Source organism: Coloeus monedula (assembly GCF_965178545.1).
Source record: "Coloeus monedula genome assembly, chromosome: Z".
NCBI classification, from domain to species: domain Eukaryota; kingdom Metazoa; phylum Chordata; class Aves; order Passeriformes; family Corvidae; genus Coloeus; species Coloeus monedula.
Genome location: NC_138822.1, coordinates 34,380,985 through 34,394,332, shown reverse-complemented (window position 1 = coordinate 34,394,332; position 13,348 = coordinate 34,380,985). Strand labels below are relative to the sequence as shown.

Sequence of the window (13,348 nt, the reverse complement as noted above, 5' to 3'; positions counted from 1 at the left end):
ATTCTGACTTGGTGCCTCCCACTGGTTTGTTTTCAAGCTAGTACAAAAGGTCACTACAAATGGATGACATTCCCGAAGACTGGAAAAAAGCAAATGCAATCCCCATCTTCAAGAAGGGCACAAAGGAGGATTCAGAAACCTACAGACTTACCATCCTCACCTCAATCCCAGACTCAAAGGGTTACAGTGACTTGCACAAACACCAGCTGGTGTGGGATGGTCACTACTGGTATGCTACAGGGATTGAGACTGAGCCAACTATTGTTTAACAATTTTATTAAGGGCCTAGGAGTGGTGGGACAAGAGTGCAACCTTATAAAATTTGCATATGATACAAAACTGAGATGAGTGTTGCTATTCAGATAGATCTGAACAGGCTGGAGAAATCGGTGAACAGAAACATCAGGGGAAAATGCCAAGTCCTCCACTTGGAGGGAAATAACTCTCCACACCACCACAGGCTGAGGACTGACCAGCTGGAAAGCAGCTTTGACCAAAAAACATCTGGAGGTCCTGGAGGGCAAGTAGACCATGAGCCAGCAACATGCATTTACAGCAGAGGTCAACAGCCTCCTTGTCTGCATTAGGAAGAGTGTTGCCAGCAGCCAGGGAGATTTCATCCTCACTCTCTGCTCAGCCCTGATGAGAGACATCTGGAGTGCTGTGTGCAGTCCTGAGTTCTCCAGCACAAGTGAGACATGAACATACTGGAGTGAGTCCAGCAAGGGGTCACAATGATAAAGAGATTGAAGCATCTCTCACTGAAGGAAAGGCTGAGAGAGCTGTGTGCATCTTTAGTCTGGAGAAATCTCAGGGAGATCTTATTACTGTATATAAATATCCAGTGAGCAGAGTAAAGACAGAGCCAGGCTTCTCTCAGTGACAGAAGAAACAGCAAAAATCAAAATATGCGAAATTCCATTTTAAAATAAGAAGAAAGTTTTTACCGTGAGAGTGACTGATTGAAGGCTGAATGAGGGTGGTTGTGAACAGGCTGCTCAGAGAAGCTGTGAAGTCTCCATCCCTAGAAATACTTGAACTTAATCGAACACATGGCCCTAAGCAACCTGCTGTGGCTGACCTGTACTGGGCAGCAGTGGGACTGTGTGTGCTCCAGAGGTGCCAACTAGCTGTGATGCTTCTACAATTCTGGAGCTAGAACCACAGTTAGACCCAGTGGTAGCATAGTACAGTCACAGGAGTAAAGACTGGACACACTGTGCTACTGTCAATATTCTCTCAACAAGAAAAAACAGGATCTGAATCTGTATTTAAAAAGTACAAGGGCACATGGAGTAGATCTGTAGTCTTTCATTCTGTATATCACATGCCTTAAGAAAACTCGACAGCACCTGAAGAAAAAAAAAGAGGGTTTAGCCTGAACAGGGATGAAAACCAAAATTTGTTTCTGCCCCTATCTTTTAATGGCAGCCTGTGCCACTGTTTTTGACCATTCACGTTTTGCCTTGAGTCTTGGCCTTTGCCTTTCCTAGTTGCTGTTGCAGGGGACATGGTATCCTGTGTTGACTTACCTGTTGTGCTGCCATGCCATGCTCCTGCATGGCAATCCTGTGACCAGCAGCCTGGTGAGGAAGCTCTGCACTCACAGGATGCCCCTGTTTACCCTCGCTCACAGTTACCCATAAGATGGTCCTGCGCAGCCCGATGTAGCTTGCTGAGGAAGCTCATGTGATGCTCTTAGCAAGGAAGGATTTCACACCCATGGTTTTCAAAGAACTGGAGCTTCTTTTACCCCTTGAGTGATGCACCAAGGTTACGAAGCAGGCTTGCTGGCAGCAGTTGCACCTGCCCTGATTATCAAGCTCTTGCAAATAGTACCTCTGTTCTTCATGCCTCCTGCTGCTTTAAACAAGCAGGAGGCTTGTTGCGCAGACCAGGTCCCCCCATCAGCCTCCTGGGGCAGGCCTTTTTGGCACTTGCTTGACCACTATTGCTGGGACAGACATGTCTGCCTCCATTTCACAGCCCTGCAGCCACCACCCATGCGCACAGACAGCAGTTTCATTATAGGATCAGCCTCCAGGAGAGGTATCACAGACTGTGAAAATGAGCTGGAGAACCTCACAGAGCCACAGTCAAGTAAATGGGACTCTTGCCTATGTGGAATGGGATGTACACATTTTGAGTCTTTCTACATCATTTTAATTTTAGATGCTACCAAAAAGAAAAAAAGTAAATCCCAAAATAGCAACAGATTTTAAGCTTTAGTATGTAACAGGTTTTGAATCTGACAGATTTGATTGTACAAATTAGGAAAGAAGTGAAAATGTACGTAAGAGGCTTGAATAAATGTTTTCCCTAGGCTCACTGCAATGGGTAAAAAAGTGTAGTGCAGAACTGTAAGGCTACAGTGCCCTTGACTGTATTCCACAACCCCCACTGCTAATTTGTTTTTCATAACATTGTATGTGTTTGGCTCACTGACTCAACATACAAAGCCTTATATCACAAACAAAGGCTGTTGCTTACAAATGCCAAGCCTACTACAAGACCCTAGATTGGTCTACTCTAGCCCAGCCAGTGATGAAGTATCCCAGTTTGACTTCAGCAAAGAAGCCAAATCTATGTCAATAAGTGGATGATTTGGTTTATAATTGGATGCTGAATTTAAATTAAGATCTACTAGGCATATGTTCTTCCAGGTGGGTATTTGTATTAGAGAAAGTCTCCACTGAATTCTTAAATTTCATCTGCAATATCACCTACTCATGGAATAGGCAGTAGAGTTCCCACAAGCAGTACTGTGTGTTGCATTCATTTACTACTTCAGGTATCTGAAAGTTGTTTTTCTGGAAAGGACAATGCTCACTTGACCTTTACAGCAGTTACGGGATGAAGGCAAGGACTTGTACTAACTCTGCTGGACACCAGAGTACGGAAAGTGACAATTAATTACTTTATCCTTTGTCACTGTCTGAAGTGGATTGATTTAATCAGAACAGATCAAGGGGATCTTGAGGATCCATCCATCCATCCATCCATCCATCCATCCATCCATCCATCCATCCATCCATCCATCCATCCAAGACATTTCTGCCATTGTCTTTGAGTATATAGAAGAAATTTTGAAGCCTCATCTGTGGCCAGCCAGACAGCTGAACACTTCACTTCTCTGTTGCCTGTAAAAACTGCTTAGACTCAGAAATGTCTGATACTGCCATGCCTACAAAAGTCATCGATATGGCACCAGTCCCTGACATTAAAAAGCTGGAGCAAAATTATTTCCGTAGCAATTGTTTAAATGACTATTGTCGCAATGACCGCCACTGACCACTGCCCAGGCTAGCTCCTGCGGTGTGCGACAGGAGTGGGGAGCAGCTGGAGGCTCTCGGCTTTAAAGCTGCTCCTCAGGAGTTCAGCTCTGCCCACGGGAGCTGAAGCTCCAGGCACAGTGGCTGTCAGCAGTCCCGACAAGGGAGAGGATAAAAAGTAGCAAGGAGGCTTGCCACACGGCATAATCCAAATCTATTGGAGGCAACTCACAGGAGACAAGCCTCCAGCAGCTCCAGGGAACCCCTTATAAAGGGAGGTGTTACAATGGGGATGGCTTAACTGGGGACCAATAGAAATCTCTAAGGGAGGGATATGGACGAGGATAGACATTCCTTGGGCCAATAGCCCCAAGCGGAGGAGGGAAAGGGATCACATACCCCAATGGGGCATCGAGGTTTAGGGAATTTCCAAAGGGGGAGGTATCTAGAGGGGTAGGGTCTCAGGGGATTGATGGGGACCATATAAGGGTAAATTGGGAGGTTTCAGGTGATGGACACTGGACCTTCGGGAACAACAGGAGGGGTTTGGGTGATTGATAGGGAAAGAGCTAGAACAAGGGGAGGAGAACAACCATGTAGGGAGCACCGGGGGAGCGGCTTGGGTCTGGGGGAAACCAACTGGGAATAGGAGTGGGGAAGGTAGGGATGAACCATTGGGGTACAAAAAACTTATATAAAAGTACAATAAAGGTATCACATCACCACAGACTATCCCAACTCTGGTTAAAGAACTAAAAGCCCTGAATTCTATAATCAAAAGAATTTCTTTCAGGATTAGGGCTAAAAATTTTTGCAATTTTCTGAAAAGAAATACGGATTCTCAGTGGCTTCTATAATCTCAGATTTTGCATGGCAACCAAACAAATCTGTATTTCTCTATTTCAGATACAATGTGGCATAATATATGCCTAGTAAATGTCTTTTACTTGTAGTATCAGATACTGAAGAACCACAAATGTCTAATTTTTACTCATTATGCAGGTAAAGATGCTCTAGGAACATATCTCAATATAATTTTAAAAATAATTACACTTCTGTGTATGATTCTTGTTTATTAAAAACACAGTGTAGCCAAACTCTAGGCAACTTTAAATCAAATGAGCACAGAACCATTAGGTTAGAAAAGATTTCTAGGATCATAAGGTTCAACCTTTGACCTATCGCTACCTGTCAACTCAACCATAGCACTTAGTGCCACATCCAGTAATTTCTTGAAACCCTCCAGGAATGGTAATTCTACCACCTCCCTGGACAGCCCGTTTCCAGTGCTTAACAACCCCATCAGAGAAGAAAGTCCTCCTGATGTCCAACCTGAACCTCCCCTGGCACAGCATGAGGCCATTTCCTCCTGTCCTGTCCCTGGCTGTCTGGGAGAAGAGGCCAACCCCCACCTGGCTAAACCTTCCTTTCAGGCAGCTGCAGGGAGTGATAAGGTTCCCCTGAGCCTCCTTTTCTCCAGCTTAAACAACCTCAACTCCATCAGCTGCTCCTCATAGGACTGGTGTTCCAGACCCTTCATCAGCTCCACTGCCCTTCTCTGGACACCCTCCAGCACCTCCATGTCGTTCTTGCAGCGATGGGCCCAGAACTGGCTGAGTGCAGGGGGACAATCCCTGCCCTGGTCCTGCTGGCCACACTGTTGCTGGTACAGGCCAGGATGCCACTGGACTTCTTGACCACCTGGGCACACCCTGGCTCATGTTCAGCTGCTGTCACCAGCACCCCCAGGTCCTTTTCCTGTGGGCAGCTTTGCAGCCACTCTGCCCCAGCCTGTGGCACTGCCTGGGGTTGTTGTGGCCCAAGGGCAGGACCTGGAAACCTTGGCCCATTGATCCAGCCTGTCCAGATCCCTCTGAAAAACCTTCCTACTCTCCAGCAGATCAACAGTCCCACCCAACTTTGTGTTGTTCAAAAAATTAGCAAGGATACACTTGACACCCTCGTACAGGTCATTGATGAAGATACTAAACAGAACTGGCCCCTGTACTGAGCCCTGGGGAACACTGCTGGTGACCGGCCACCAGCTGGATGTAACTCCATCTACCACCACTATCTGGGCCTGGCCATACAGACAGATCTTAACCCAGTGAACAGTGTACCAGTCCAAGACAAGGGCTGCTGGCTTTTCCAGAAAAATGCCATGGGAGACAATATCAAAGGCTTTGCTGAAGTTCAGGTAGACAATATCCACAGCTCTTCCCTCATCCATTAGGCAAGTCACCTGGTCATAAAAAGAGATTGAGTTGACCAAGTAGGACCCACCTTTCCTAAATCCCTGCTGACTGAGCCTGATCCCCTGGTTGTCCTGTACATGCTGAGTGATCACAGTCAATATAATCTGTTCCATGACCCTCCCCAGCACTGAGGTCAGACTGACCAGCCTGTAGTTCCCCAGATCCTCCTTCCGACCCTTTTTATGGATGAGCATCAATTGGCCAGCCTCCAGGTCTGGAACCCTCCCAGTTAGCCAGGACTGGTGGAGCTTTTCTTGGTGAATTCTTCCAACAGCTCCCTCAGTACCCTTGAATGAATCCCATCCAATCTCATAGACTTCTGAGTGTCTCAATGGCTTAGTACTTCACTGTGTATTGCAGGAGATCTATTCTGCTCCCTGTACCCCAGCTCAGGGGGCTGGTTGCCCTGAAGATAACAGTCTTACTGTTAAAGACTGAGGCAAAGAAGACATTAAGATCTCAGCCTTTTCTTCATCCTTGGTGACAATGTTCTGCTCCATGCCCAACAAAGGATGGAGATTTTCCTTGGTCTTCTATTTGTTGATGTATTTACAAAGTTTTTTATCCTTCCCAGCAGTGGCCAGATTGAGTTCTAGATGAGCTTTTGCCTTTCTAATTTTCTCTCTACATGTGCTAATGACATTCTTGTACTCTTCCTGAGTTACCTACTCCTTCTTCAAAAAAAGGTCATACACCCTCCCTTTTTATAATTCCTAATTATACTGAAAATACTGATTAACATGTCAAGCTTCTGAATTATCCATGAACGTGCTACTACAGTGCTTCAGTTCATACCAAAGCTCATACACTGTCGAGGCAAAACCATTGTTCTCAGTCACTGTGCTTTGATTCTCTTCGTGATGCCATCTTAGTACATACAAACTACATACAGCTTTTCAAAACACTTTCCAATGTAACCAATGGAAGGTGCATTCCATGAGTGCACATAACATGTTTCATTTGCTAATGCAGACGCAAGAGCGTCAACTCAGTGATCAGGCTGCACCCACTTAAGTCCACCAGTGTATAGCAAGCACAGAGGTAGGAGGAGAAAGCTCAGTATGTACAGCACACCCTGCAGTGCTTTTCACACACATAAAAGGCCAGGTGTCATCAGTTTTACATATGCTCTTTATGATCAGCCTTTATGATCAGTTCTTGCAATCTTGCCCCTTCTTCATTCCTGCAAATGATGGTACTGCCCATGTGTGGATGCTAAAAAGCAGGAGCAGAGGAATTTTCCAGCTGCTGAAGCATTTTGTGAAGTTTTCCTTTCTCATGCTTTAGCTGAGAAACAGTGAAAGACGGTTTGGTAAACTAACTCTCTATCTTGCACCTGCACGGTCTTGTTTTGGTTCACTGAAGAAAATATTTTGAAATAGGCATCGTAGCATTCAGCCAATCACTCTGGGAGGTGTATGGTCAAGCAGCCAATAATGTCATTTCTCTATTGCAAATCAAGTTACATAAACGAGGTGGTAATTAATTAAATAATTCCATTCTATCCTGGACTTGAATTCTGTGTGGTGATTCTCGCCATCCCTGGGGACAACAGCGACACCCATGACTTGCGTCTCGGAATTATCAACAGGGTACCACATGGGAACCTACAGGGAATCCAGGAAAGCGCACTTCTTGTAAAAGTGGACAGGGAGCTCATACTGCAAGGAAGACACCAAATTGCTGGTCTACCAGTGATGTCTCATCAGTCACTGATGAGAGGACCAGCAGCGAGGATAAAATATAATTTAAGAAAATTAAGTATTCTCTATGTGGAAAAGATACCAACTTATCAGAACCCAGGACTTGCAGAGCAGCATAGCAGTATAACAGAGGGCCTAGGCAACCCTGGAGTGTGCGCACACCTGAGCCTCCTGCCCAGCAAAGCAGTGAAGCCATCTGTTCTGATCCCCAAGGTCAAACACACAGACTGCACAGGTAGTTGAGTCGGCAGAGGAAAAGGAGTCTCAGTTCCTCAACTGTCTGCTACAGATTGATAGACAAATGCTGATGTACCTGAATGAGTAACAAGGGAGGTAGCTGTCCTGTTTACTCTGCTCTAGTGAGACTCCATGTGAAGTACTGCATCCAGCTCTGAAACCCTTGGTACAGGAAAGACATAGACCTGTTGGAGCAGGTCCACAGGAGGGCCACAAGGCTTAGGGCTGGAGCACCTCTGCCATAAGGAGAGGCTGAGAGATTTGGGGTTGAACATACTGGAGAAGAAAAGGCTCTCAGGAAATCTTACTGTGTGCTTCCAGTACTTATAAAGGGGACTTAAAAGAAAGATTAACACAGACCTTTTAGTAGGGCCTGTAGCAATAGGATGGGGTAATGGTTTTAAGCTTAAAAAGGGTAGATACAGACTAGGTATTTGGAAGAAATATTTTACAATGAGGGTGTTAAAACACTGACAGGTTTCCCAGAGAGGTGGTGGATGCCCCTGGAACCATTCAAGGTCAGATTGGACAGGGATCTGAGCAACCCGATATAATTGGAGATGTCCCTGCTCATTGCAGGGGGGTTGCACTGGATGACTTTTAAAGGTCCCTTCCAACCCAAACTATTTTAGGACTGTGATTCCATGACATTCCAGGATGCTAATTGAAGAAGAGAAATCAACATAAAAAACCCCATATACTGTTCATGCAAACTCCAAGGGACTGAATCTATGGACCAAGACAACTTCACCTAACCCTATACAAACCCCAGAATACTAGTAGGCATTTGGAGAACATGTACCACATATAGCCGGAGTACAGGTATGCAGATCACCAAGTAAGAGGAGACATTCACTTCATAAGGGAGCTAAGTAGAAATACTCAAGAGACAAGTGAATGACTTGTTATGGCTATAAGATAACGGAAGAGTAACACTGTTTTATGTCCTACTATTTACCCAAAAGGTAAGTAATAACTAACTAACTTAGTTAAGTAGAATTGTTTAGTCTTCTGTATATTTACTACAGTATCCAAAAGAACCATGCCTGGCAAGCAATTGGACACTGCAGTCTCTAGATCCGCCTAAATTGCCTATCCTTTAACATCAGCATCTATACATACCTCCTTCACCTTTTTCCCCCACATCATGAGCATTCTTGACAATTAAAACCATAGAAATCAATGGGACTAGACTTCTGAGAAAGCAAAAGGGCTTGTTTCATCATATAACAGCTGCCACACAGTTGGAATTTCTTGACAAAAGATTTTGCAAATGCAAAGCTTATACATGAGTTTAAGGGGTGACTACAGAAGTTCTTGGAAAAGATCCTCTGATGTATATAAAAAAAATTAATCATGCAGGATTCAGAAAATCACTCAGCTGAAAATGGCCAAAAGGTGGCAAAGTTAAACAAGTAAGATGCATTTATGCTTCTTATTGCACTTGTCTAGGCATTAACTTATACTGTCTGGACCAGTAAGTATACTGGATTAGAGGTACCCACGGTCTGAATCAGTTTGATTACTCTCACATGTGTTATTTAGTATTTTGGATTGTCTTCGTACTGTTTCATCAGATCTATAGCTATTGTGTTCTGCACAACATGGCTGACAGGAATGCCTTATGGTACCCTTCAGATATGCTACAAATGGCAGAATGTATCTGAAAACCATTTGGAAATGCAAACAACTTCTGAAATAGACTTAAAGAAAAAATGGGCAATGTATGAAATTACTAGACAGGCTAATTAGGACTTTATAAGAAATATTCAAACCATAAGATTCCGTATTTTGGAAAAGTTCTGAGGGATGGCAATGTAGCTCTCTTGAAAATAAAAAACTTAAAGCATTATAAATCTAGTATAAAAAAATAAAGTAATTCATTGGAATAGTCTTTCTTCCATTACCATTCTCAACATAAAAAAATTACAGTAGAAATTCCTGCATATGACACCAGTTCTTTTTTCAGAAGTGTTTAAATTTTGAATCTGGCAACAAAAAGTGGTAATTTTCAAGGTACATGAGCAACTTCTGTCCAACCACCTTTTAGTTCACTGGTGAAAAACTTTGATTATATTCTGATTATTCCTTATCCACATAGTAAGGTATAAAATTACTTTGAGATATGCAGCATATTCTGCATCTAAATACAAAACATGAGGCCTTTAGCCTTTTAGCAACACAGCCACTTTTAACCAACACTGCTTTCATATTTAAATGTGGCAGGTTGTTTAATACTGTCATTAGTTACAAAAATTCTATTAATGGACTGAATGTTTTAGTGATTATCTTGAAGTGACTGTTGAATAAGTTAAAAAAAAGGACTTCATCAAAAATTAAGATGAGACATGCATTCTTTGATAAAGATCTAATCAATAAAATGTTGAGATAAAGATTTCCAGAAATTTATTTGAAATTATTTGAAACAGATTCCATTAGGTCCTGACTGATCCAAGTAGGTACAAATTAACTTTATAGATAGAAGCATGAAAATATTGAAATGATTAAATAATTTTCCTGTAACAAAAGTAGCTATTTCCCTTTGAAACAGAAATTTATCATGTTCTTATAGACTGAAATGCTGCTATAGATTAAAATATTTGCAAATATACTGGCTCAAGGAAAATATATAGGGATATTTATATGTATGTTTTAAATTTTTGCCAAGGCCTTGATTTGTTCTTTCCACACAGATAGATACATAAAGTTCTGTGATTTCAGGAAGAAAAACAACAGACCAGTGCTTTTATCCTCCAGCTTTACTGCATTTACCACAGCTCACCCTACCAAGGTTGCCAAGCACATAACAAGTGACAATTGACACAACAGAAAAGACAATATCCACAGTTAAAATACTTAAGGTCAACACTTTCTTTAGCAACATAGATGACATCAATGTTGCTAAAGCTTTACCATGGAATTAGGTCACATCACTCTGGTAACAATTTTCTGGTAAAACTACTCAGTATCTGACACCTCTATTTGGTTTTCACCCTGTTCATACAAAATTTTAAATTGCATGAAACCCAAATCCTAAAACCTTCCCATGTGCCAGCTAAATTAAACTACCTGTATTTGCTAAATAGACAGAATGAAAGATGCTTATCAAAATACACTTTACCTTTAATTAATTGAATGCATTGCTATATATTTTTATTAAATTAGATTGCTTACAGTTGTGTCTCATTTTCATGTTTTTAAAAAGGCTAGTCATGCAAGTGAGTGTGAGCTCTTAAAACACCCAGACATCCTATGAGATTGAAGATCTCAGCTGAAGTTACTAGTTTAGCATCTCATGAAAATTAGGTTCTACAGCAGAAGTAGCAAGACATAGCCTCAGCTATAGACGTGCTTTAATTAGTTTTATTAATTCAAAATTTTTCTGTTACAGACTTTAAATCTCTGTCAGTCAAGATCTTGTTTGTATGTACTTAACCTTATTTCCCAGTATTTTTTAGTAAATAGTTGTTACAGCTTATGATGATTACAGAGAGCCCTAAAATGAGAGTAAACCTACTAAAGTAAGAGCAATTTCAATTTGTTTCTGTAGGGGCTGGTGGACTGGAGTTGATTGTAGGGCATTCCACACAAATGTCAGGTGCTTTTAGCAGGAGGTAGGAGAAAGATGTGACTGGTAAACCATGTGTTGGTAGAACATCTGGCAACACAAACCACTACACAGGTCAAGAGGGAGCTCCATGGTTTATATGGATTACAGGCAAGCATTACTGGGCAGACAGACTGCTGCAACTGTGTATAAAGCTTCAGAGATACTTTTCTGGTTAGTAAAGGGCGGCGCGGAGACTACAGGGAGACACAGTACCAGCCAGTAGATGCGGGGGCACTGTACATAACCTCAAGGTCATCTACCCACATGACGAACTTCTTTACCTTGAGGGTGGCAGAGCACTGGGACATGCTGCCCACCGAGGTCGTGGAGTTCTCCTCTCTCAAGACATTCAAAACCCACCTGGACATGTTCCTCTGTAACCTGCTCTGGGTGACCCTGCCTTGATCCCTTCCAACCCTGTGACTCTGTATACACCTGGAAGGAGAAGACAAAGCCTGACAGGAGAGCATCTGGTTATCACACGCAGTGGTAACCTCCCTGGAGGTGTTTAAGGAAAGACTGGACGCGGCATTCAGTGCCGTGTCTAGATGACATAGTGGCGTTCGGTCACAGCCTAGAATCGACGATCTCAGTGGTCTTTTCCAGCCCAACCGATTCTGTGAGTCGGTGTGCCAGCTTGGACAACGGGCCAACGCCCGCACTCGGGCTGGGAAGCCACGTGTGCTGACAGCAGCCACCGGGCACTCCGGGGCCTTGGCTCGGCCCTCCGCAGAAGTCCAGGGTCGGCAGGGCTGCCGCGAGGCCACGGGGGAGCCGGCGGGACGGGGAAGACGAGAGGCACGGTGGCGGCCGCGCTCCCCCTTCCATGGCCGCCTGTCGCCGGCGACCCAATCCTCCTCCTCCTCCTCCTCTTCCTCCCCGCCTCGGAAAATGGCAGTGCGGGCCGCGGGCGGTGGGGGAGCGGCCCGGCCGCCGCCATCTTGTGGCGGGAGGGACGGCGATCGCCGAGCCCCTCCCGCCCGGCCTCCCGCCGGAAGTGGCGTCAGGCGGCCCCGCGCGGCCACGCCCCCCTCGCGGGCCCGGCGCAGCCGCCGCGCGCCCCGTCCCGCGTCGGGCCCCCCGTGTGCGCCCCCCCGTGCGGGCGGAGAACCGGGCGGGCGCGGGCAGAGAACCGGGCGGGCGCGTGCCCCGGGCCGCGGGGCCGGGGGAGCCGCCGCGCGCCAGCCATTACCGCAGCCCCGCCCCTTCCGGGGCGCTCGGCCGCGCCGCCGCCCCCGCCTCCCTCCGTCCGCCCGTCGGTCCCTCCCTCCCGCTCCCGCTCTCCTTTTGTGAGTTATAGCAACCGTTGCCTTGTGAGTCGAGCGCCATAGTCACCGTAGTCCTGGCGACTGTTACCCATCAACAACAGCCGCTCCGCTCCCGCTCCTGCTCCTCCTCCTCCTGCCGCTGCTCCGCACCCCCTGCCTCACCGTCACCCACCACAACAACAACAACAACAACCGCAGCCGCCGCCAGCAGCAGCAGCGACAGCGGGAGCGCCGCCGCAGCCCGCCCCGGCACAGGTGAATGCGCTCGGCGGGCGCACCCCGGCCCTCCCTCCTCCTTCTCCGCGCGGCATCCGGGCCCGGGCTGCGCCCTCGGGCTGCGCCGGTGCTCGCGGGCCGGCGAGGGGATTCGGGGCTCCCCGCCGAACCCCCCCGGCCCTCCCGGGAGCGCCGTGCGGTCGGGGGGAGAGGGGCGGCGGGGATACACGGGGATGTCGGGCGGGGAGCAGGGCCGGCCGTCGTGCGGGCTGAGGAGGAGGAGAGGCTGGGCGATGCCGGGGACGCAGGCACGCTGCGGGACCTCCAGGACAATCGCTGGGATGCGGTGGGTGTGCGTCTGAGTTGGGTCTCGTTTGTACGGGTCGGGAGATGGAGAAATCGGGGGACGCGCCTGCGGCCGCAGTCAAAGGTTACTGGCTTTAAACCTGAAAAAAGCCGTAGGGTTGGGAGGAAAGATGCAGCCGGGGACGGATCCTGTTGGACAGCAAGAGTAGGGGTTGATTTCCCCCTTTCATTTACAGTGGCCTTGTTCTGATTTGATACGACTACTATATGTTGCAGGTTTTCGTGAACTTGCTGTATCTTTTAATGATACTCTCGTGCTATTGATCATATCAACCTTTTTTTTTTTTTTTTGGTGCTTTCTCTGTGTAATTTTTTTCTTTTATTCATAATTGCGGTTTATTTTTGTGCAAGCTATATTTTCTTTGTATTGTGAAGTGGGGTTTTATTTATTCAATACCCCTGCCAATGCACACACAGAGTA

At 46.0% G+C, this 13,348-nt stretch overlaps 1 protein-coding gene across 1 annotated transcript in view; it reads left to right on the top strand.

The window, feature by feature from the left end:
* Positions 1-12,575: 12,575 nt before the first annotated feature.
* The window catches only part of RFX3 (regulatory factor X3), a 108,186-nt gene continuing 107,413 nt past the window's right edge, over positions 12,576-13,348 (top strand). Inside the window, exon 1 of the mRNA XM_082301530.1 lies at positions 12,576-12,600. The gene's annotated coding sequence lies outside the window, so the exon portion shown is untranslated. The remainder of the gene's footprint in view (positions 12,601-13,348) is intronic.